This window comes from Somniosus microcephalus, chromosome 7 (genome assembly GCF_052327205.1).
Source record: "Somniosus microcephalus isolate GS21.2 chromosome 7, FLI_Smic_1.0, whole genome shotgun sequence".
NCBI lineage: Eukaryota > Metazoa > Chordata > Chondrichthyes > Squaliformes > Somniosidae > Somniosus > Somniosus microcephalus.
The window spans coordinates 120,138,849-120,163,179 of record NC_140993.1 but is presented as its reverse complement, the minus strand read 5'-3'; positions in this window follow the sequence as shown (position 1 = coordinate 120,163,179).

The window sequence follows — 24,331 nt, the reverse complement described above, 5'->3', positions numbered from 1 at the left end:
TGTCTTCAGTATCAGATCCGCATCCCGTAGTGGAATATGCTTGAAAAACTTTTGATAGTCATGCTTATTCATGACCGTCAACGCCGATCCGGTGTCCACTTCCATTTTTACTGGGACCTTTTCAATCGGTAGCGTTATCCAAAGAGTTTGACGGTCGGCTTCATTGCTCACGTTGTGAATTCTTAGACCGTCCAGTCCTCTGCCTTTGGCGTGTGTGTCCGACTTCTGTTCCTTCAGACTCTTCCTATTTGCGTCATGTACCTTTCTGTCCCATTTTTGTGAGGACTCATTATTGTTGCACGTCGTTCCTGACCGGCACACTTTAGCTATGTGCCCGATCTTGCCACATTTCCAGCATTCCTGGTTTTTACCCCAGCATTGCTTTTGGTCGTGTGTTGACTTCCCACAACGATAGCATTTGGTGATATTACCTCGTTTAGGCATCTTCTCTTCTCGAGAACAACACAAGTCTTTCTTTACTTATTACTTTTCTGAAATTCTTAATAATTTCCAAGATGGCGGTTTCCCGCTTCTTCCTTCTTCTTCAGCGGTTTTTCCCAAAAAATGGCGGCTTTCCCGCGCTTCTCGCTCTCCCCGCCCACTTCAATGGCGGTTTTCCCGCGCTTGGCGGTCTTCACCCGGTCCCCCGACGCCGTCTGTCAGCCCGAGTGCGGCCCTTATCTATAGATCCGATCGCTCTCGCGGCTCTTGGCCCTTATCTGGAGATGCGATCGCTGGCTTGCAACGCCTCCCGCTCGGCTCTGGCTCCCCCGCTCGCGCGGCTCTCGGCTCTGACACTCCCGCGCCTACTCGCAGGCTCAGCGCTTCGTGGCGGCGGTTGCTGCACGGCTTCTCACATTGCCCGCGGTCCGGCTGTCACCCGACGCCGTTGGACCCGAATGCTTTGCCCTTCTCCTCCAAATACTTCTACCCCATTTTTGTTTTTGTTTTAACTACTCACAGTCTCTTCGGCCGCCTTGTTTTAGGCTGATTGGCTCGCTCAAGATGTGGTAGCAGGGTAATCTGTGCCTGTTGTTGCCGCAGCTTTGCTGTTAATCTTCCAGCTTCCAGTAAGTACTATACTTTTAGTAGACGGAGCCTCGTGTTTTCTTTTTGAAGCTCTCTGCTACTGGTTAGTCTTGCCGCAGGGTACGATCGGACTCGTCGCCACTGTAAAGTCTGTAGGTTGTGCAGTAAATAACTTCAGAGACTTTAGAAGTACAAACAAAACAGGTCTTTACTATTCAGAGGTCTGGGCGATTTCTGCCCTAGTTAACGTATTCCAACCCTTATATACTGGTGTGGTCACTATCGGTATTACAGTATACATGAGCCAATAAATAGTGCCACCCTAAGTAGTGCTCTTAAAGGCGAACGGTTACATTCTATAGTTCCCTTAAAGGTAAACGGTTACATACACAACAATGTGAACCTTCCTTGGCTCCCCAGGCGTGCTGCTCAATGCTTTCTTCATTACAGGAACGATGGGTGTGGCCCACTCGCTCCAGTCCACCTTAGACAGCACCTCCGAACGCTCCAGACTCTCCAGTTCAGCTTCCACAGCTGGGCGTATCGCGTATGGCACCGGTCTGGCCTTGAAAAATTTTGGGGTTGCGTTATCCTCAATCTTTATGGTTGCCTTTACTCCTTTTAGAGTCCCAAGTCCTTGTTGGAACACCTCTTCCGCGTCAGATAGAATTTGTGACAGACATCCAGGTGCGACGTCATCATCTTTTTTGTCAGTCACGGTTAGTGCCAGAGTGGAATGCCAATCCAATTGTAGTCTTCGGATCCATTCACGTCCCAATAATGGTGGTCCTCCATCTCGTAGTATATACATGTATAGTTTCTGTGTTTCCTTTCCGTTATACTCAACTGGCACCGTTATTTTTCCTCTGGGGTAGACCTTTTGCCCCGTGTATGTCTTCAATACAATGGACGTGTCCTTTAAGGGTATGTGTGAGAATAGCCGCTCATAGTCTCATCGATTCATGACAGTTAGGGCTGATCGTGTGTCCAATTCCATCTTCACTGCGGGTGACCCAAATGGTTCGGTGATCTTCTTTTGCGATCACGTTGTGTAACTTTAAACAACTTAGTCGCCTGCTCCCGGAGTCCTTATCACTCTCCTGATCTTCTGAACTACTATCTGTCAGTTTCTTTACTTTCCTGTACTATTCCTTAGTAGTTCTTGTCGTGTTGGTCTTCTTTCCCGACCTGCAGACTCTTGCTATATGTCCCATTTTCCCGCATTGCCGGCATACTTTGTCTTTAAACCAGCAGTTCTTCTGCTCATGGGTTGTTCTGCCGCAGCGATAGCGCTTTTCGGCTCCATACGCCATTTCGTTAGCACTGTATTCTTGTGGTTTCTGTTGTATTTCCGCAGCTCCCCGTGCTGCTGTTTCGTAGGATACTGCCACGCTGAAAGCCTGTTCTAGCGTCAGGTCCTTTTTTGAAAGTAGTCGTTTCTGGGTTGCTTCACTCTGGAGCCCGCAGACAAACTTATCCCGTAAGGTGTCTGCCAGTCCTGCTCCGAACTGGCAGTGCTTCGATAACTTGCGTAGTTCCGTAAGATAGTCAGCATTGCTCTCATCTTTGTGCTGGTTTCTTTTATGGAACTTGAATCTCTCTGCTATCAGCAGTGGTGTAGGGCTTAGATGTTCCTGTAAGATATGAACAATCTCCTCAAAACTTTTCTCCATTGGTTTAGCTGGGGTAATTAAATTCCACAATAGGCCGTCCGTACTCGCACCCATCAGATTTAATAATACCGACGCCCTCTTTCCATCAGCCAGCTCATTTGCCTTGCAGTACACTTCAATTCTTTCCACATACGTGGTCCAGTCTTCTACCTTGTTGTCGAAAGCAATGATACTGCCACTTTTCAGCATCTTGGCCGATTTATAATGGCGCCTCCCGCGCTTTTGCTTCTTCCCCAATGGAATTAAATGGCACCTCCCGCGCTTTTGCTTCTTCACCAATGGGATAAAATGGTGCCTCCCGCGCTTTTGCTTCTTCCCCTTACTGCCACGCTGCTCCTAGCGTTCTACGGGGTAATGGCGGCGACCTGCAGCTTCTGCGCATCTCGCTTTCCTTCCCCCCCGTTTAGTTTCTCTCCGCTGTCCTGTTCTCGAGCACTGACCTCGCCCTGTGCGCTCCACCCTCTCCCTCTTGATTTCTTTTCCCGGCGACACTGCGCGGCCCGATTTGTAGAGCCACTCGATCGAGCTTGAGCCCGCCGCAGTCCGGAAGGGTCAGCGCGCTACCTGCTACCAGCACGATTCGCTGGAACCACAGTCTCTCCCGCAATTCTCCAAACACCGATGGATTCTTTGGACGGTTGCCCTCGGTCGACGTCCGTTGCTCAGGCTACGACCTTCCAGGACCTTCCTTTCAGGCGAGATCCCCGTGAGATGATGCCACACTGCAGGTGAGTTCGAACTTACTCGTCGCCACTGTAAAGTCCGCGCCTCAATAATACACGGACTTCGGGAGAACAGTTTAACAGGTACTTTACTGAACAAGAGGCAGCTTGAAACTGAAACTACAGAAGCCTGCTAGGGCCTTTTATACAGGGGTGGTCACTGCCGGTACTGCAGTCTAAGACCAGTTCTTCCCTTAAAGGGACGTACACAACAGTTGTGCTTCCAAGTGGAACTCCAAATGGAATGACAATGAGGTGCTGATGCCTCATAGCACCTCCCCTTTAAGTAGTGGATAAAGCCTAGGCCAAACATGACTTGCAATTAGACTGCACCCGATATTAGCTCACCTGTTGAGCAGTAAGGCAATGAGCAGCGGTTTTCGCACAGAGATCAGCATTTTAATCATGTAAATGAGCACTGAGCATGAATTTTGTGGCTATCTAGACCACTTGGACCCGGCGCAGCTAAATAGAGCCGTCCGTTTTCGGGTCATATCCAATTTCTAGGTCCTGGACTCTTGCCATGATCTAGGTATGTCAATGTTTCCATTTGTACCTTTAGAGTCAAAACTTTACCATGGTGACTAACTGCAAACCCATTGAACCACTTTTTAACATCTTCAACAAAGTTAGCAACCCTCTTTGAAAGCTGACATTGAAGTCATGAAAGAATAACCTTGTGGGATGTCTCTAGAGGCATCTCACAAAGCTATCGGCAGCAGAGTGTTGCACAGGAATTGATCTTGCTGAGCTTACTTTAATGTCATTCTCTTGCATCCAGTTCCAAACCTATGATGCTGGTTGAGCTCTAGATACTGATCAAAACAGATAAGAACCGATAGTGGAAGCAGTTACTGAAACAAATACCACGGGTGCTTCAAGAAGGCAAAGCATGCATACTCATTAAACACAAGCGTACTATCTAACAAGAGTGACCTACTTCTGTTATATTCATTCCAAACAAGTTGTGCAGCTGTACTGTCACTCTAGCCCAAGAGCAACACCAAAGCATAATTAAAACTAAGCACTTCCTTATGGCAAATAATGTTTTCCCAGTAGAAGGTTGCATTAGCAACAATCTACCCTGTTCAACAATAGTGATGTACAATATCAGAGTATCACTATAAATAACAGAATTGATATGTAACCCATGCATTGAAATCAGTAGTAACAATGGGCCGTCCTTCAGTGACACCGACTTTCTTTTGTTTGGTGACCACAACTTCAAGAGATTCATGAAACTACCACTGTGGCAGAAAAAAAATTAAATTGATAATTGTAGAACTTTCTCAGAACTACGTAGCAACTCCACAGTCCAACAAACATTCTCCTGGTTCAGTCTCAGCGAGTCCATCATTTTGTCATTGGATGCTCCAGGCGAGGAGTGACACTCGCAGGGGTTTTGCAGAAAGGCAGATCTTGATTTTCATTGCCATTTAAATTAATCAGCAGACTCCGGGCCTTAGATTTCCTAATCAGCACACCCTGTGAGCACCGTTCCTCACCAGGGAATCAGTCCTTCTATATTTTCATTCTGCCTTATGCGAATATATAACTTACCAGAACTGTAGCCATTTTAACTTGGTTGCCACATAGCTATTGTAGAAACTATATACAGACCCTTAATTTTTAATATTTCTTGAAATGCTTTGCAGGTAAAAAGGTTTTACAAAGTGAAATGAAGTTGGTGAATGTAACAAGCAGTCCTTCACTGATAAGGCAGGAGACATGGTTGTGACTGCAGGGGGTAGTGATAGTCAAAAGAGATAAAGAAACCCCCTTAGATTGTAGACATGGTGGGCTGGATTTTGATACTGGGGCAGGCTGGGGTCATGTAATCCGAATTTCGTGTTAGCCACCCGATTCTAAATCGAAGTGGGAAAATGATGCCATTTTAACTTACTTCGCCAATTGAGTTCCAACGTGTGGGAACCCATGGCCAATGAGCTTTTCCAGTCAGAAAGTCACCTCAGATGATGTCATCATTGCTGCTGCATTTAAGGTCTGCAACAAGCCTTGCTTCTTCTGCAGACTGCCAACCTTTTGCCCTTGCATGTTAGAGGCACCTGCAGGAAGAATGGCCAGCCAGAGACCTAGGTCAACACCCCACTTTGATGACGTTGCCCTGCAGGCTTTAGTTGAGGGAGCAAGAGCAAATAAAGAGGTGCTCTTCCCTTCCTCAGGGAGGAAGAAGCCTCCCCAGCAAACCAAGGCTGTGCGGATCCAGGTGGCAGAGGAGGTCAACTCTTTGTCAATAACCCACAGAACCTGGCTTCAGTGCAGGAAGAGGTTTCATGACTTTCTGCGCACTGGAAAAGTGAGTATGAATTTCCCATCACCCTCAATCTGGTCCCCATTGCCTTTCCTCACCAGCACTCAGCTTTAGCAATCTCTTCCTCCACATCCCACTTGACACTGACATCCATGCACCCTTACTCATTCCCTCTCTCTCTGTGGTCACATTCACCTAACGCTTTGACTATGCAGCCCTCACATTCCCTATCACTGTGATGCAATTACAAATTACAACACACAGGGAGGGCCCTTGGTCTTGCCACCTCACTCCATCTTTGTCTCCTTCTAAGCATCTATGCTATGGATTCTCTACACTCACTCCTTCATTCTCACTCAAACTCCACTTGTCTCCCTCATTGCAGGAAAAGAGAGCTCACAATAAGAGGGAAAGAGCGAGGACAGGAGGAGGGCCACCCTCAGTAGTCCACCTCACCCCCTGGGAGGAGGCAGTCCTGGAGATCATGGGAGTGGAGGAAGATTCCCAAGTGGGGGACGGACAGGCAGGCGCATCACAGCAAGCTGGTGACAGAATAGTTTTCCATCTCTCTCAATGACATTGCATGAGTCGCTGATAATGATTCTGAAGCTCTAACAGATGGACATATGATCATCTGCAATATGCAATGTGCATGTAACCTTGGCCTCACATCTCTGACTCTTTCCTTTACTCCCCCACAGGACCATCGCAAGCACCGTCCCCACTATCCAAGAGAAAGAGCATGAGCCTCAAGATTCCTCAGAGGAAGCTGCAACCTCTGAGGATGCAGCATCAGCAGAATTCAGTGCACCCAGCACCAGCGCAGACACTCACACCTCGGAGGGAGCATCACGAGATAGAGTAGTGTTGTCATCTGGTGTATCACAACTCACAAGTGAGCATCAGCAGATTGTGGAGACAGGGACAGCAGTGGAGAGTCCTAGTCAGAGGGCGCAGGACTCTGCCAGCTCGGCTCAGCTGCATGTCGACCCTCTGCCTTTGGGTCCATCCATAAGATCAGCATCTCCAGGAACAGATGCAGGAGTCTCTAGCAGGTTTTGTCTCCAGGGTCGCTGCGAGTGTGGAGCGAACGGAGGAGTCCATTGTGAACATGAGCAGAGCCTTTGTGGAGTCATTTACCGCATGAACACATCACCATGGAAAGGATGGCAACCTCCAAGGAGGCGATAAGTCGCCAGAGTGCAGAAAACATGGTGAGTGTTCTGAATAGAATGACATCTCTGGAGGAGCGATGGTCATCTATTGAACAGAGAAACCAGACCTTCATGGAAGTCCTTCTGAGTAGGACTGTGTGATATCCGAGTGGTAAGGTCAGAAACTGAGATGAACCAGACTTCAGGAACCAAAACTTAACTGTTTAATTAGACATATGTAGCAGACAAATATCTCTTACAGGCTGCCAGTTGCATATACAATTCTATTTCTTACTGTGCGATCACAAGGTGGTGGATCAACCTCTGAGTCATACCCAGAATGCAATGCCACTACCTTGATAAGTGGTGTGCCAGGACATTACCTTCATATTGGTAAATATGATCCCTTACTATTTGTCTCCATCTGGTGGATAACTTAAGCATTACAACCCAGATTACTATATCCCCCCCCTCTTATGTTTACAATAATTTCTTAACAACATTCTTAAAAAGTCCATAAGGAAACTCCTTTAACGATAGTCCATGCTGAATGAATCTAGCAGGTCGTGATCAATCTCTCTGGTGGCTTGTGATACCTTGGCGAACGTCTTACAGTCAAGTCCCTGCTTGATTGTGGTAGAGCCACCTGCTGCTCCTGAGCAGTACTCAGAGTATCTGACTCTGCTACGATGGTTTCCTCTTGACTAAGGGGTCCAGGTATAACTGGCTCTGTTCGTGGTGCTGGTACCACTGATGCATTTGGATAACTGGAGGCCAACTTGTCCTCCGACATCGCCTCTGGAACCTCCAGTTTGATTTCCCTTTGTCTGGTCAGTATCTGATTCACATGTCTGTGTACTACCTGACCAGTTCCCACCATGACCGTATATGAAACTGGACCAGTCATTGCGTCTGTGATGCCAGGAATCCATTTTGGACCATAACTGAAATTCCTGGTAAGGACCGCATTGCCTTCTCCAAAACTGCGGCTCTTTGTCCTTCTGTCATGGTTCTCCTTTTGTTTGATTTGTCGGTTTTTCACCTTCCTTTTTAGATCTGGGTGAACCAGGTCAAGAGTGGAGCGTAGTCGACGTCCTAACAACAACTCAGCAGGAGAGAGTCCTGTGGTAGATTGAGGTGTTATTCTGTAGCTGAACAGAACTCATGACACCTTTGCTGCCAAACTCCCTTCCGCACTTTTTTTCATCATCTCCTTAAATGTTTGTATGGCTCTCTCCGCAAGTCCATTTGAAGACGGATGATATGGAGCTGAAGTCACGTGCACTATGCCATTGTTTCTCATGAACTCTTTTGTTTCTGTACTCACAAAACACGTGGCATTGTCACTTACTACGATCTCCGGTAGTCCTTGATTACTAAAACTCCTACGCAGGCAGTCTATAGTAACAATAGATGAAGCAGAGTTTACAGGATACACATCCATCCATTTCGAATGTGCATCAATGATTATGAGGAACATCTTTCCCATGAATGTACCCGCATAATCTACATGTAATCTTCTCCATGGTTTATCCGGCCACTCCCAGGGGTGGAGTGGAGCCGCTGCTGGTGCCTTCCTGTGTACTTGACAAGTGCTGCATGTCTTGACTACATTTTCTATCTCCTCATCTAGCTTTGGCCACCACAAGTAACTCCTTGCCAATGCTTTCATATGTGAAACTCCAGGATGACACTGATGTAGTTGCACTAGGATAGACTGTCGTGCTGGCTGTGGAATAATCACTCGAGCTCCCCACAACATGCAACCATCCTGCACACTCAGCTCTGTCTTCCTGACACTGTAAGGTGTGAAATCAGTCCCTTCCGGATGTTGTGGCCAACCCCTCATCGCATATTCTTGGACTCTAGACAGTACTGGATCTTTACCTGTCCATGTCCTTACTTGTTCTGCGGTCACAATTGCCATATCTGTGTCCTCCAACATCAAAACTCTGTCCTCTGGAGCTGCATGGATAGGTGTACCTGGTAATGGAAGACGGCTCAAGGCATCTGTGTTCCCATGGTACTTGCCCGCCTTGTAAACGGTGACATACTCATATGCCCTTAACGTCACTGCCCACCTCTGGATCCGGGGTGACACCATCTGTGGTACTGCTTTCATCTCATTAAAAAGAGATAGAAAAGGTTTATGATCAGTGCATATGGTGAATTTCCTGCCATATATGTACTTGTGAAACCTCTGTAACCCAAACATTACTGCTAATCCCTCTTTATCTAACTGGGAATAGTTTTTTTCCGCTGGGGTCAGAGTTCGAGACATAAACCCTATCGGTCTTTCTGTTCCATCTTCCAAGCTGTGTGAAAGAACTGCCCCCACCCCGTAAGGTGAAGCGTCACAAGAGAGAATGATGTCTTTCTCTGCATTGTAGTGAACCAGCACATCCGAGGACAACATCAGTTTCTTGGACTGTTCAAATGAAACCCTCTGCTCCTCTCCCCACTGCCACTGTGTCTCCTTGCACAGTAGTTTGTGAAGAGGTGCTAACACAGTTGCCAAGTTTGGTAAAAACCTGTTATAATAGTTTAGCAGTCCCAGGTAAGCTTTTAACTCAGTCACATTTGTAGGAGCTGGGGCCTCCTGCAGTGCTTGTACCTTCCCCTTGATTGGATGGAGCCCGGTGGCATCCACTCTATGTCCCAGGAATATGGCCTCATTCCCCAGGAAAGTGCACTTACTCCTCTTGAGCCGTAACCCAGCCTTATCCAATCTTTGTAATACTTCTCTCAGAGTGCTCAGATGCTCCTGCTCGGTTCTTCCCGTCACCAGAATATCATCCAGATAGAGTGAAACATGTGGAATCCCTTGCAGTACATCCTCGATAGTCCACTGGAAGATAGCTGGACTAGATGAGACACCGAATGGTAAGCGGTTATAGGTAAACAAACCCTTGTGTGTATTTATGGTTACATACTTCTTGGATTCCTCATCGAGTGTAATCTGCAAGTATGCATGACTCATATCCAGCTTCGTGAATTTCTTCCCTCCAGCCAGGTTTGCAAAAAGATCCTCAGTTTTAGGAATAGGATACTGTTCAAGTTTAGACACCCTATTTACTGTCAATTTATAATCTCCACAGATTCTTACCGAATTGTCTGGTTTTAAAACAGGTACAATGGGAGCTGCCCATTCTGAACATTTTACATGTTCCAGAATGTTCTCTCTCAAAAGACGGTCAAGCTCACCCTCTACCTTCGGTTTCATGGCATACGGCACAGGTCGTTGTTTAAAAAACCTTGGCAGTGCCTCCTTGTCGACATAAATCTTAGCTGGGGGGCCATTAAATGTTCCAAGTTCTTCCTTGAACACATTCTCATGTTCAATCAACACGTCTTGCAAAGACAATTGTTTGCCTCCCTCTAGTTGATTTATTGCTCCCCAATCTAATTTAAGTTCTTGTATCCAGCCCCGACCTAACAAGTTTGGTCCAGAACCCGATACTACAACTATAGGTAGCTGTTCCACGGTGTCCCTGTGTTTCACAGTTACAATAGCTGTACCCAATGTCGCCACTCGTTCACCGGTATATGTTTTAAGCTGCATAGAGCAAGACTTTAACTCTGGAACTTTTGCACGGTTCCACAATTTTGAGTACTCCTCCCTCTTCATTATGGTAACACTACATCCGGTATCCACCTCAAAGTTCACCTTAGAGTCATTTACTATCAGTTGCAAAGTGATAGGATCCACTTTTGGAATGTACTCTACCATACTATGCATTACGAACATGTCGTCTTCTTTCTCAGCTTCTCCGCTGATGTGATGTGCTCCCTGTTTTTTCACTTCTCTTACTAGGTTTTGCTTTTCTCCCCCTTTAGGTTTGCATACCTCCAGGGTAGCTTTTGCTCAGCATGCACGTTTTATATGTCCTTTTTTCCCACACTTCTGGCACTTTTCCTCCAGAAACCTGCATTCCCTCGCCAGGTGATCTCCATTGCATCTATAACATGCCTTTACATGCTCATGTTGTGGTTTCCGACTCATATTCAACTTGTGCACCAGTGGACCTGCAACTTGTCTCGTAGTAGCCCAGTCTGAACGTTGTATTTCTTTTACATCTCGGTTAACTGTCTCTATGGCTTAAGCAAGTTCCAACGCTTTTTCATACGTAAGCCCAGTCTCGGACAATAATCTCCTCTGCATTCGAGCATCCATTATCCCGCAAACAAGCCTATCTCTCAGCATGTCTTTCAAACTCTTCCCGTAATTGCAATCATGTGCCAGTTTTCTCAACACTGCTACATAATCCAATACAGTCTCTCCCGGTTTCCTGTTCCGTGAATTAAATTTGAAATGCTGTACAATCTCACTCGGTCTGGGATTGAAGTGATCCTTTAGCAAGTCCACTAAGTTAGCAAACGGTACGTATCCAGGCTTTTCAGGACTGCATATGTTTCTCATTAATCTATATGTCTGACTTTCCACGGAAGTGAGCAAAATGTCTCTCCTTTTTCCAACATCAACTATATTATTTGCTACAAAGAAATGCTCCAGCAACTCACAGTATTCGTTCCAGGTCTGCGTCTGAACATCAAAAGCAGAGAGCTGTCCTACTATAGCAGCCATGATTCCTTGATTCAGTGGTTTTCTTTTATTTTTCCTTCTTCAAGAAGAGATCTGTTCAGCCTCGTCGCCAAATGTGATATCCGAGTGGTAAGGTCAGAAACTGCGATGAACTAGACTTCAGGAACCAAAACTTAACTGTTTAATTAAACATATGTAGCAGAGAAATATCTCTTACAGGCTGCCAGTTACATACACATTTCTATTTCTTACTGTGCGATCACAAGGTGGTGGATCAACCTCTGAGTCATACCCAGAATGCAATGCCACTACCTTGATAAGTGGTGTGCCAGGACATTACCTTCATACTGGTAAATATGATCCCTTACTATTTGTCTCCATCTGGTGGATAACTTAAGCATGACAACCCAGATTACAATAGACTGCCAGCGCAGATACGGGTCCCCATGGCCCCCCTGATGTGCAACAAGGTGCTCTCAAGCCATTTGCAAGCGCTGAGGGGGACCTGACCCATGAGAGGGAAGTTGCTGGCAGACATCAAGGAAGTGGGGGCTCCTCTCCAAGCGCTCACACTTCCATGCCACTGCAGAGCCCTAGGTCAGAGCCCCACCAGAGTTCACACCCAACTGAGATTGGCGTCTCAACCCCTCCATAGCCGCAGGAGCAGCAGACTGTTGGCGAGCCCTCACAGGTTTGCAACCCCAGAGGACGCCCACCAAAGGTGTCAAGACAGGAGCAGCAAGAAGGTGAGCAAGGGGCCTCCACATCTGCTGAAGCCACAGGGGAAGCACCACGTAGGAGCAAACATAAGAGAAAGATACTGCACAAATAGACACTTATGTGAAATTTGATGTTTTATGTTAAAAAGCCATCAGATGATTACTGTAAATAAAAAATCTGATGGCTACTGCTGTAGTTGTGATGTGTGTCATTTTGCGAATGGGATTTCCACATTGAGGGCTTAGGATTACTTGCAATTGTCAGTATGGTGGTCAAATTGCTAGGAATCCATTGGTTCTTGACCATTGTCGATGCTCAGGTAAGAAGCTGCGAGGCAAAAGTGCTTGATTGGCTAGGCTAAGCAAATCTGGCCAAGATGAGTGCGTTCCTTTCATCCCGGGCAGCAATGTTCTCACGTACTGCTGCTGCTGGTTGATGGGCCTCTGCAAGATGTTCATTTTCGCTCTCCTTCTCCTCCTCCTCCTCCTCCTCATCTGAGGAGGATATGTGAGGAGCCACTTGGTCCTCAGGAATCTGCAAGCCACGATGCTGTGCCATGTTGTGAAGTGCACAGCAAACCACGATGATTCTGAAGACCGTAGCTGCTGAGTACTGCAGGGCTCCACCTGATCTATCCAGGCATCTGAAGCGCATCTTCAGCAAACCAATGGTTTGCTTGATTATGGCTCTGGTGGAAATGTGGCTGGAGTTGTAGCTCTCCTCTGCTTCGTTGGATGGGCTCCTCAACGGCGTCATTAGTCACATCTTCAGGGGATAGCCTTTGTCTCCAAGTAGCCATCCATTAAGTTGGTCTGGCGGACTGGAGTGCGGAGGCACGCTAGACTGGCGCAATATGAAGGAGTCATGGCAACTGCCAGCATATTGGCACAAACATGCAAAATTTCCTTCTTGTGGTCACACACCAGCTGAACGTTAAGGGAGTGGAAGCCCTTGCGGTTGACAAAAATACCTGGATTGAGATGGGGTGCCTTAAGGGCCACATGTGTGCAGTCAACGATGCCCTGCACCCTTGGAAAGCCTGCCAGATTAGCTAATCCAACTGCACGCACCGTCACATTTGCTTGATCCTTGGTGAAATGGATATGATTGTGCGCGATGGCAAAGAGGGCATCGGTTACCTGCGTGATGCAAGTGTGTGCGGCCGCCTGGGAGATGCCGCTGATGTCTGCTGCTGATCACTGGAATGAGCCTGAGGCAAAAAAGTTGAGTGCGGTGGAAACTTTGACGGCCACTGGTAAGGGTTGTCCACCTGATCCTTTGGGCTCCAGGTCTTGTTGCAGCATTGCGCAGATGTCACCCACTACCTCTCGCGAAAGTCGGAGCCGCCTTTGGCACTGCTGCTCAGACATGTTGAGGTAGCTGACCCTGTGTCTGTAGACTCTGTTTCGGGGGTATCTCCTGCGCCAACAGGCTTCCATGCGTTGGCCCCTTCTGGACTATGCAGCTTCAGGTGGGTGAGCAGCAGCTTGGCGCTCCTGTTGTTGCTGCTGATGTTGGTGCTGCTGCTGTTCATGGTTCTGCTGGTGCCACAGCTGGTCTTCCTCCTTTTCTGATGTCCAGAAGGGATGGAAATAAATGGCTCCCATGCTTCTGGTATATGCCTCAGTTGAGGAAGCGCTCAGTCAAGGTGGCGAGAGGGGATTCCCAGGAGGTCATACTGGAGATGGGTGTCAGGCTCCAAACCTCCACTGCTGTGGTTAAGCCGTCTAAAAGTTCCCCCAGACCTGAGACAACAAAGTCCTGCCACCTGCAAATGATGGCTGATCAAATCTCCTATTTAATGGTTGAGCTGCAGCAATCCAATTGTGCTGCCGCCAGGTTTCACCGTTGTGTTTCAGAACAGGCGTGCTTCACGTGGGAAAAGGGTTAAAATCACAAAGGCTTATCAAAATGGCATTATAGAGGCAATTTAGTGCTTGTTAAGGGCCTTAACAGCCTATCCCGCCTCTTGGAGGCGGGACGGTGACGGGACCAGTAGACACGATTTAATGAAAATTGCTTGGAGGCGGGATGGAGGTGGGGTTGGGCCCGCCCACCAGTTTTTGCAATTTTAACCCCCCACACGCCTCCAATCCCGCCTCAACGGCCCAATGAAATTCGAGCCCGGTGTCTTTGGTGAACTTTTCTGAGGTGAGAAGTCAAACCTTTGAAGTTTTGAAATGCAGAATACGACGTAACTCATAAACTGAACCAAGTGGTTTTCTGGCACTTTTGTAAACTTTAGGGCCTCGATTTTCATTGGGCCGTGAGGCGGGCTTTTAGGCATGCTGGCGGGGGGGGTTAAAATCGCAAAACCTGGGGGTCATGACCCCCCCCCCCTGCAACAGGCGGGACTGGTCTTTAGGGCCCTTAAACAACACTGATTGGCCTTCATGATCCCATTTTAACAGGCCCTTGCCTGTTTAACCCTTTTCCCACGTAAAACGCGCCTGGTGGGGATCACGCCTGTGAAACCTGGCGTGAACACTATTGGCTTGCTGACTATCAGCTGCAGGTCCAACATTAAAGAGGATATTTGATCAGTCATCATTTGCAGGTGGCAGGACTTTGTTGTCTCAGGTCTGGGGCAACTTTTACCAGGCCTAACCACACCTGTGGCAGGTTGGAGCCTCACACACTTCTCCAGTGTGACCTCCTGCGAGACCCCTCTCGCCACCCTCACTCAGCGCTTCCTCAACTGAGGCACCTACCAGAAGCATGGGAGGCCTTTTTTTCCTTCCCCTCTTGGCATTAGAGGACCTCCAGCCCCATTCGCGAAATGACACATGCCACAACTGCAGAAGTTGCCATCAGAATTTTTATGAAAAACACACAACTGATAGCGTTTTCACAAAATACACAGCATTTCACCCAAGTGACTACCCTTGTGACTATTTGTGCTTTATTTTCCTCTTACGCGTGCTCCTACGTAGTGGTTCCCCTGTGGCTTCAGCAGATGTGGAGGCCCCTTGCTCACTTTCCTGCTGCTCCTGTCTCGACACCTTTGGTGGGCATCCTCTGGGATGGCGAGCCTGTGAGGGCTCGCCAGCAGTCTGCTGCTCCTGCGGCTGTGCAGGGGTTGAGACCTCTATCTCCATTGGGTGTGTACTCCGGTGGGGCTCTGACCGAGGGCTCTGCAGTGGCATGGAAGTGTGAGCGATTGGAGAGGGGCCCCCACTTCCTTGAGCTCTGCCACCAACCTCCCTCTTATGGGTCAGGTCCCCCTCAGTGCCTGCATGTGGCTTGAGAGCAGCTTGCTGCACATCAGGGGGGCCATGGGGACCTGTATCTGCAATGACAGTCCTACTCAGAAGGACTTCCATGAAGCTCTGGTTTCTCTGTTCAATAGATGCCCGTCGCTCCTCAAGATATGTCATTCTATTCTGAACACTCACCATGTTTTCCATACCCTGGCGACTAACCTCCTCCATGGCCGTAGCCCTCCTATCCTCTACCATAGCCAGCCTTACCACGGAGGCAGCAATCATTTCCATGTAGGTAGCCATCCTTTCTGTGTTGATGCGTTCATGCGCCAATGACTCCACAAAGGCTCTGCTCATGTTCGCTATGGACTCCTCCATTCGCTCCACACTCGCAGTGACCCTAGAGACAAAACCTGCCAGAGACTCCTGCATCTGTGCCTGGAGTTCCATCACCTCTGATCTTACAGATGGACCCAGAGGCAGAGGGCCGACATGCAGCTGAGCCGAGCTGGCAGAATCCTGCGCCCTCTGGCGAGGACTCTCCACTGCTGTCCCTGTCTCCACAATCTGCTTATGCTCACTTGTGAGCTGTGTACACCAGGTGACAACTCTACTCTATGTCCCGAAGGTCCCACCGAAGTGTGAGTGTCTGCACTGGTGCTGGGTGCGCTTATTTCTGATGACGCTGCGTCCTCAGAGGTTGCAGATTCCTCTGAGGAGTCTGGCTGCTCAGGCTCTTCCTCCTGAACAGTGGGGATGGGGGCTCTCGATGGTCCTGTGGGAGAGTCAAGGAAAAAGTTAGAGATGTGATGCCAAGGTTACATGCACATTGCAGATGATCATAAGTCCATATGATGTAGCTTCAGAATCATTATCAGCGACTCATGCAATGCCAATGAGAGAGATGGAAAACTATTCTGTCACCAACTTGCGGGGATGCTCCTGCCTGCCCTTCCCCAACGTCCACATCTTGGTCAGCCCCGGCACTCTCCAGGACGCCTTCCTCCCAGGGGGTGAGCTGGGCTAATGAGGGCGGCCCTCCTCCTGTCCTGGCTCACTCTCTTCTGTTGTGAGCTCTCTTTTCCTGCAATGAGGGAGACAAGTGGAGGTTGAGTGAGAATGAAGGTGTGAGTGCAGAGATTGCATAGCATAGATACTTAGAAGGAGACAAAGATGGAGTGAGGTTGCAATACCAAGGGCCCTCCCTGTGTGTTGTCAGTTGTGTTCAAAGCATCAGAGTGAGAGGGAGTGTGAGGGCTGCATGGTGGCATCGTTCTGTGAATGTGAGCATAGAGAGAGAGGGAATGGGTAAGGGTGCATGGATGTGAGTGTCTAGTGGGATGTGCAGGAAGAGATTGCTAAAGCTGAGTGCTGGTGAGGAAAGGCAATGGGGATCAGATTGAGGGTGATGGAAACATCATACAGTACTTACTTTTCCAGTGCGAAGAAGGTCATGGAATCTTTTCCTGCCCTGCAACCACATTCTTCGTGTGAGCCCCAAGCAGTTGACTTGACCTGACACCTGTAGCCACACAGCCTTGGTCTGGTTGGGAGGTCGCTTCCTCCCTGAAGAAGGGAAGAGGACCACCCTGTGGGCCCTAGCACCATCCAATAATGCCTGTAGTGAAGCCTCATCAAGTTTGGGCGCAAATCTGGCTCTCCCACTGGCCGTTCCTCCTGCAGGCTCCTGTGCCATCTTAATGTTGAAGGTTGGAAGCCTGCAGAGGAAGCAAGGCTTGCTGTGGACCTTAAAAGCAGCAGCAATGATGACATCATATTCTGCGACTTTCTGACTGGAAATACTCAATTGGCAAGGCTTCCCACATGCTGGAAATCAATTGGCCAATTGTGTTAAATTTGCATCAATCTCACAGACCCATTTACAATCGTGTCAGAATCACTAAATTCGGGGAACCCGCCAATTCCCCGCACCTGACCTAAAATCGACCCCTAGGAGTGAATGAACAATTTTGGGCTGTGATAACGATAAGCCTCACAGGATGAGTTAATGTAAACATTTGACAGCTCAAACAGCTCAGACCAACATTAAAGAAACATTTCACTATTTTTGAATGAATGATTTAATGCAAAAGACAAGGAAAGCTGTATAAAGCACAGTGGCTAAAGAATATCAGTACTGCAGTCAGAAGAAGGTGGCTTGGCCAGTCATTCACCTGTGAGGATCAGGCTGCAGTCAGAGGAAGGAAGGGCCAGTCTTTTCGCTTACGAGGACCTACAATCAACGCTGGGCAGATCATCGGCAGGTGTTTGTATGTATGATTTCTTGCAATATTATTGGTGAACTAGAACATAAGAACATAAGAAATAGGAGCAGGAGTAGGTCCTTCGAGCCTGCTCCACCATTCAATGAGATCATGGCTGATCTTCTGCCTCAATTCCATTCACCAGCCTTATCGCCATATCCCTTGATGCCCTTATTAGTCAGAAATCTATCGACTTCTGTCTTGAATATACCCGATGACTGAGCCTCAACAGCCCTCTGGGGTAGAGAATTCCAAAGATTCACCACCCTCTGTGTGAAAGAAATTTCTTCTCATCTCAGTCGTGAATGGCCTACCCTTTATCCTGAGGTTGTGGCCCTTGGTTCTAGACTCCCCAGCCAAGGGAAACATTCTCCCAGCATCCACCTATCAAGCCCTGTCATAATTTTGTATGCTTCAATGAGATCCCCTCTCATTCTTCTGAATTCAAGAGAATACAGGCTTAGTTTACTCAATCTCTTCTCATACGACAGTCCCGTCATCCCAGGAATCAATCTCGTGAACCTTCATTGCACTCCCACTATGGCAAGTATATCCATCCTTAGGTAAGGAGACCAAAATTGTACACAGTACTCCAGGTATGGTCTCACCATGGCCCTATATAATTGGAGTAAGACTTCTTTACTCCTGTACTCAAATCCTTTTGTAATGGAGGCCAGCATACCATTTGCCTTCCTAATGGCTTGCTGCACCTGCACATCCACTTTCAGTAACTCATGTACAAGCACACCCAGGTCCCTTTGAGCATCTGCATTCCCCAATCTTTCACCATTTAGGAAATATTCTGCCTTTCTGTTTTTTTCTACCAATGTGGATAACTTCACATTTATCCACATTATAATCCATCTGCCATGTCCTCACCCACTCACTGAGCCTGTCGAGATCCCCTTGAAGCCTCTTCACATCCTCTTCACAACTGACACTGCCACCTAGCTTTGTGTCATCAGCAAATTTGGAAATGTTACATTTGGTTCCCTCATCCAAATCATTGATATAGATTATCAATAGCTGGGGCCCAAGCACCGATCCTTGCGGTATCCCACTAGTCACAGCCTGCCATCCTGAAAAAGACCTGTTTATCCCTACCTTTTGTTTTCTGTCTGTTAACCAATTCTCAATCCATGCTAGTATATCACCCCCAATTCCATGTGCCCTAATTTTGTTCACCAACTTCTTGTGTGGGACCTTATCGAAGGCCTTCTGAAAATCCAAATACACCACATCTAGGCCTAGAAATTCAGTATAGCCACTTTTGGGGCGGAAAAGTCGGGCGGCCGCTAAAGTTTGCGCCCGGCGCAAAGTCGAGGCCACTTCGTCGATATTCAGTAGCTTCGCCTTAAGAGTTTGCTCGAGCGCTAAAACTGGCGTTCCACAACTATCTTTAGGCGCAAAGCCGGCGTTGCTGAGCTAAACCGCCGAGGCCGGGCGCAGCGCAGGTGCGGTCATTTCTTGATTGACAGCAGACACCCTGGCGCCGGCCAGCTCTTAAAGGGGGAAGGGTCGAGTTCGTCTGCTGCCACGCCCTGGACACTGCAGCCCTCCAGCTAGGCCTAAACACTGCTGCTGAACAGAAATAGCGCCGGGAAAGATGCAGAAGGCCCGTGAACAAGCGCAGCGCTTCACTGGCCATGATTTGAGGGTGCTGGTTAGGGCTTTGGAGAGGAGACGCAAACATCTGTTCCCAGACAGTGGGAAGAAGCCTGCGACCAGCGTCTACAGGAAAGCCTGGAGGGAGGTCGCCATCAGGGTGTCAGCCAACAGCGAGGTCCCCAGGAACTGTATCCAATGCAGAAAAAAGTTCAATGACCTCACGAGGATTGTCAGGGTGAGTAGCCTTTCCAGTGTCCTCCTCATCCTTGCATGTGCACCTCACATTATGGGCAAAGGGACCTGAAAGCCCTAATGGCCAGCCCTCATCCAGCAGCTATGGGACTGGCATGAACATCAATTGCACATTCTGCACTTGACACACTGGCCAAGCTATTCGACCATGGGAGGCAGTGCACACCAGATCAGGGCTCCACACTGGCCAAGCTATTCGACCATGGGAGGCAGTGCACACCAGGTGAGGGCTACACACTGTAGTTAGAGGCCACCCTTTCTCTTGCAGGCCAAGCTGGCCCACAATCAGAAGAGCCGGACTGAGACCGGGGGAGGCGGTCCCCAGGTCCAGCAGCTCACTGACCTGGAAGAGCGCGTGTGTCGCCTCATGGGAGCCCGGGTGATTGGCCCCGTTGCCAGTGGAGATGCCGACCCTGTTCTGGGCACCAATGGTAAGGACATCACCTTTTGGACCTCTCTCGTCCCACTTGCGCATCAGATCTACATCCTTTGCCACTGTCCGACCAATGCGCTGAATGCCACCACTCATGCCTCCCTCGCTGACACCCTCTCCTCAATCTAAAGCTACTCTTGTCCCTTCCTGCTTTCAGATGGTGAGGAGGAGGTCCCTGAAGCTGCCACTGACAGCCCCTTGGAAGAGGAGGAGGAGGAAGAGGAAGAGGAAGGCGGCCCATCAGGGGAACCCTCACCCGCGCCAGGGGATGCCAATGTAGGGGACACGTCTTCCCTGGAGGAGAGCGTGGGGGAAGTGTCGGAGGGGAGTGTCGCTCCTGGGACCAGTGGCGTGCAGCAACGCAGGGGGTGTGCGGTTGCTCAGCGGCCTTCTTCCCAGAGGGGTGTAGTTGCTGGGCCCAGTGGCATCCAGCAACGCGGGAAGGGTCGGCCAGCTCGGCGGCCTTCTCCCCAGAGGGAGAGTCCGGCCTCCAGTCCGCCGACGGTCAACTCCGAGGAGCTGCGCCTCCTCGATCAAATGTCCGTGGACTCGGAGCGCCGGCACACCGAGCTCATGGGGGTTGTGGCACGGATGCCTGAGGCCATCGAGTCCCTGGCTCATAGTGTGGCCGAGTTCGGGGCCTCACAGGCCAGGAGTTTGGAGCTATTCGGGGCAGCACAGGACGCGAGTCATGCCGAATTCGTGGCAGCACAGGCAGCGAGTGGGCAGTTGATCAGTGGTGCCGTGCAGTCACTGGCTGGTCTGATGCGGTCACAGACCAGGGCAGCACGGGCACTCACTGCTGCCACACTCGCTGCGTCAGCCAGGCATCGCCAGGACACCCGCCGCGCTGTAGCAGCACAGCGGTCTGTCGTTCGGCACATGGCAGCGCATGCTGCAGGGCGGGCCCGGGCGAGTGCCAGTGTGTCACTTGACCAGCGGTGGCCTGCCATACGCCAGCTTGCCCCCATTCCTCCAGCCGCCACTGTCACTCCCCCAGTGGAGCTGCCACGAGATGCTGGTCCGACTGATGCTGGCCAGCCACAGCTGCAGCATTCACCAGCCGGCCCCTCGAGGCCCAGACCTCGTCTAGGCCGACCCCCAAGGGCATCTGCCGTGACGACCTGTGCCCCTCAGGAGCCTTCCCCCAGCCTTGCTGCAGCCACTGGCCACGGTTTGAGGAGGAGCAGCAGGGCGGCCAGGGGCCGCCAAAGGCTGGACAAGGAATCGCCCTCACGGGCCACAAAGTAGAGGGTGTGGACAAATGTTTGTTTATATTGGGATGGTTGTCTTGTTTCTGGGGATGGTTGTCTTGTTTCTGGGGATGGTTGTTTTGTTTCTGGGGATGGTTGTTCTGTTAAGGCCGAGGATGAAGGCCATTTTTGTTCAAATGTTTTGTTATTCCTCCCCAGGTTGTGGGAGTCAGTCATGTGTGTGACTGTTTTTTGGGAGGTGTTGTCTGTTTTTGGGTTTCATGTGGGAAGGGCTCTGAGTTTGTTCAATAAAGCATTTTATTTATTCATATTGTCCATGTTTGATCTTTGAAGTGTTTGTTGCCTTAAGCGGCTGAGGGCTTGCGGAGCGGCTGCATTCATGTTCTTTCATTGGCACAAGCCATGCCCTGACAGGGGGCCTAGAAGTGACGTTCAATAAGCCGCCGACGGGCGGCCCTTGGACCTTGTGCCTCCCTCCTGGCCTCCTCCTCCTCCTCCTCCTCATGCTCCTCCTGCTCCTCCTCCTGAGGTGGTGCTCCAGCGTGAGGTGGCAGTGCCTGAGTCCTGCGGATAGCCAGGTTGTGCAGCATGCAGCAAACGACCACGAACTGGGAGACTCGCTCCGGCGAATACTGCAGAGATCCGCCGGAACGATCCAGGCAGCGGAAACGTTGCTTGAGGACGCCAATTGTTTGTTCTATGATGTTCCTAGTCGCTTGATGGCTCTCGTTGTATGCCTCTTCAGCAGGGGTCCTGGGCGCGCGGAGCGGGGTCATGAGCCAGGTACACAAAGGATAGCCTTTGTCCCCGATAAGCCATCCTCTTGGGTGAGGCTGTGCCTGGAAGATATCAGCCACAGTAGTCTGTCGCAGGATAAAGGCATCGTGGCTGCTGCCTGGAAAGCGGGCATTGACAGCTAGGATGCGCTGCCTGTGGTCACACACCAGCTGTACATTGAGGGAATGGTAGCCCTTCCGGTTGCGGTAATCCTCGGGATGGTCCACAGGTGCCCGCAAAGCCACATGCGTGCAGTCAATGGCGCCCTGCACCATGGGGAAGTCCGCGATTCTTGCAAATCCCACTGCACGCTGCTGCTGCCTCTCCAGGGTCATGGGGAAGGAGATGAATTGGCGTCTCCTTCTGAAAAGGGCATTGGTGATCTGGTGGATGCAGCAATGGACGGCGAACTGGGATATGTTAGCAATGTCCCCAGCAGCTGATTGGAAGGAGCCGGTGGCATAGAAGTTCAGAGCCACCGTCACCTTCACTTCCACCGACAGAGACATCCTGCAACTCAGCTGTGGACGCAGATCTCTGTGAAGCAGATGGCAGATCTCTGCAACCACCTCCCTTCTGAATCGCAGCCTCCTAACACATCGCGCGCCAGTCATGTTGAGATACGAGACCTGCTGGCGGTATTGCCTGAGTGGGTAAGGCCCACGTTGCCGACGCCTGTTGCCCCCTCTGCGTCTAGCCAGGGCTGCCCCTCTAACCCAGCGTCTGCGAGCCCTTCCGACATAATCCTGAAACTCAGCATTGGCACCCCATGCAGCCCCCATAATATGCTGGCAAACAATGAGATATCAGTGAAGGCGAATTGCCAAGCTCTGGCCTGAAGCCAAAAATACCTGTCCTAGTGTTAGCCCAAAGCAGTAAGCTCCCTTCCTTGGTTTTTTTCAAAAAATCCGTTGCACAGGAGTGATTGCTGCAAAATGGCAGCCCTTTATAGTGCAGGGTAAGTGCCCTTTAATTTGCGCTCCCCGCGGCCCGCTTCGGCTGTGTACCGTTCCACTCCACAGTCATTAGGGCCGCCCGGCGCACAATGGGCCGGCGCGACTGAAGTTCCGGTTTGGGGCGCACAAAGGGCGTTGCACGAGGAAATGATGTCATAATCTGCGCGCGCAGCAGGGCGCGCACAAAGACTTTGCGCCGGCGCTAAATGTCTACTGAAGTTGGGGCGAGGCGCAGATCGCACTGCGCCCGGGCGCTAAGCGCCTAGCGCTCGAGATCTACTCCTCCTGAGGCGCTAACGGCTGGCGCACGCTACCGAATTTCTAGGCCCTACTGTTTCCCCTTTCTCTACTCCACTAGTTACATCCTCAAAGAACTCCAATAGGTTTGTCAAACAGGACTTCCCTTTCATAAATCCATGTTGACTCTGCCCAATCTTACTATTAGTTTCTAAGTGCCCAGTTATTGCATCCTTTATAATAGATTCCAGCATTTTCCCAACTACTGATGTGAGGCTAACAGGTCTGTAGTTCCCTGTTTTCTCTCCCCCTCCTTTCTTAAATAACTGCTCGAATAGTGGTTGGAGTTTTGAATCTGTATTAGGAACAATAAAAGATTAAAGACAGAACCCATGTGTCTGGAGTAATTTCTCATAAGTCTGAAGTCCGAACTCTATATCCTGTTGGACGGGGCGAGGGGTAATTCCGCATGTCTTACTTTATGAATGGCTAGAGTTGATGGAACAAACAGTGTGGGGGAGGGGAGGGATTTTTAACAACTCCGCGTGACAGAAACTGGGTGGGCGAGCAGATAAAATGCCCATGAGACCCCTTCAATTGCCCTGCCTTCCCAGGGGTCCCTATATTAAACGTCTTTATTGAGCAGGCGAGCAGGACACTTATCAGAAGGCAGTGAGGTCCTGATTTAAATATGCATATTGGACTTCAATTATGTAATCAGGGCCTGACTGTAATCTTAACCCGAGCCTTGCATGGGGAAGCTTTGGACCTACCCTGCCCTGGACTTCCCTCCCTCTCTGACCATCTGATCACCACCCCCACCCCACTCCCCAGGTCCTTCGATCAGATCCCAACAGCGAAATTCTGCTATAATAGCAAAATACTGCGGATGCTGGAAATCTGAAATAACAACAGAAAATGCTGGAAATACTCAGCAGGCCAGGCAACATCCGTGGAGAGAGAAACAGAGTTAACGTTTCAGGTCTGGGACCCTTCATCAGAACTGGGTAATTCTGCTCCCACTCACTCGCCACATAGCTCTTCCCACCAGGTTCGGGCGGCATACTGACTCCAATCATCTAGTTAGGAACAGGAGTAGGTCATTTAGTCCCTCGAGCCAATTCTGCCATTCAATGAGCTCATGGATTATCTGTGATCTAAATCCATATACCTGCTGTAACACTGTCATGGTAAACTTGACTGAATCACCACTTGACTGAATCTAAAAGTGACCAACTGTACTGACACGCTTTGAGGGCAAGAGACTGCTTGGT